The sequence below is a fragment of the Ursus arctos genome, unplaced genomic scaffold (assembly GCF_023065955.2).
Source record: "Ursus arctos isolate Adak ecotype North America unplaced genomic scaffold, UrsArc2.0 scaffold_10, whole genome shotgun sequence".
Taxonomy (NCBI): domain Eukaryota; kingdom Metazoa; phylum Chordata; class Mammalia; order Carnivora; family Ursidae; genus Ursus; species Ursus arctos.
Window position 1 is genome coordinate 21,559,811 of NW_026622764.1, and position 2,004 is coordinate 21,561,814.

At 35.6% G+C, this 2,004-nt stretch overlaps 1 non-coding gene across 1 annotated transcript; it reads left to right on the forward strand.

Annotated features, from left to right (window-relative positions):
- The first annotated feature begins 426 nt into the window (after positions 1-426).
- LOC113251560 (U2 spliceosomal RNA) lies at positions 427-625 on the forward strand. Its single transcript, XR_003314538.1, has one exon. It is a non-coding gene; the product is annotated as a U2 spliceosomal RNA (small nuclear RNA).
- The last annotated feature ends 1,379 nt before the right edge of the window (positions 626-2,004 follow it).

A 2,004-nucleotide genomic window follows, 5' to 3' on the forward strand; every position in this document is an offset into this window, starting at 1 on the left:
CAGAGATAGAGACAGCCAGCGAGAGAGGGAACACAAGCAGGGGGAGTGGGAGAGGAAGAAGCAGGCTCATAGCGGAGGAGCCCGATGTGGGACTCGATCCCAGAACGCTGGGATCATGCCCTGAGCCGAAGGCAGACGCTTAACCGCTGTGCCACCCAGGCGCCCCTCATGTATTATTCTAACACCAGTTTTTCAAGAAAGCAGTAATGATACAGGCTCATTTGATTCCCAGAGATATCTCATTCTGTAATTGCTCATCATTCTACTCATTTAATTTTCACAGAAATTCTGATAATAAAAAGAAGCCATCCCAAAATTGAAAATTTGGTAAAAGACAAATTTCCATTATGTCTATAAATAATATCATTGGTATCCATTATATATGAAATACGAAAGGTTTGCATTTCTAGAAACTGAGTATATTTTATCGCTTCTCGGCCTTTTGGCTAAGATCAAGTGTAGAAACTGAGTATATTTTAAACATAATATGTATTCCCCTCTGTAGCCAGACACTTGTAACATGTAGAAGTTGATCAGTACAAAATTTTAAGTGTGAAAAAGTATGTAACATTTTTTTAACAGCCACTATAGACTAGCACTCTTTTAAATATTTGGATGCATTTTCTTATTCAATTCACAAAATCACCCCCATGAAATCAAATTATAATTTATCCCCATTTTACAGATGAGGGAACTGGGGCTGCTAGGTACTGCCCTGGGAATCGAGGATAGCATGGCAAACGACGCAAATAAGTTCTTTGGCTCCACAGTGCATCTACTCTAGTGGGGAAGATAGCCAACACCAACACGTAGGGAAACAAATAAATAAAGAATTCAAGATAAACAAAAGGTTACAAAAGTACAATATAACAGGCAGGGATGGTGCTTCAAATAACAAGGTGGAGAAAGCTTTTTTGCGGAGTTGACACTCAAAATGAAACCTGGAGGAAATTAAAGAACCACTTATGGAAAGAATTGTAATGAAATTATTTTAGTATAAAGGAATAACAAATGCAAAAGCTCCAAGTGAGAGAAACAATCCTAGCCAATAGAATAGGCAATTGACAGAAAGACAGTGTGGCTGGGAATTTGTGAGTACATATAATTTAATACAGCTAAAAGGATAACCAAGGATCATATCACTTGGGGGCCAAATCAGGCGGAACCTTGACAGCCATGTTGATGATTTGTGACTTATCTTAAACTCATTAGAGGTCACTGTGGATGGAATTCATGCATTTCCTCCCGTGCTAAGCTCTTTTCTTGTTCATGTATCCTTATTTACACAGCATTTTTATTTTCTGTTTGTTTTTCTCTTCCACAATATTTTGAGTTGTTTAAGAACAGGGCCTCTTCTTCCTTCATTTATCCATAGACCTAGGATCATACTGATGAAGGTTTAGGGCATAATTAACTCTAAATGAATGATTTAAACTTTAGAGGATTTAATAATGGCTGTTTCCACTGACTAATGTACATGAATTATAAACAGAGATGCAGAAAATTTTAACCCAGTTTCACAATCTTGTACCAATTACCGCTCTCCAAAAATAGTTTTTAGAGTAAATTGAATCTCTAATTGTATATTTTATATAGTGTATTCCGGGTTTTCTCATTAATAGGGAGGCATAACATAACAGATACCCAATCTACTTAACATGTTACAAAACATCAAACATGTATTTAAAAAGACTAACAAAGAGCTGAGATTTTATTTAACTGCACTGCTTGCATTGTTTACCATTATTTTCCTCAGATATTAAAAATGTATGTCTAAAAATTGTTACATTAATATGGACCCTTTTGTCTTATAACTCATACTAATGAAAATTCTTCAGAGAGCCTTAGCCTTAATATGACTTACTTGGTGTCTTGCTCAAAATCTATCATTTTGATCTTTTTCAATCCAGTTATTCATATTTATTCCAACTTTTTTCTTTCTCACAAAAGAAGAAACATCCAGCAAAATATCTGCTTGTTATTGTCATTTGTGCTGAGTCTGAT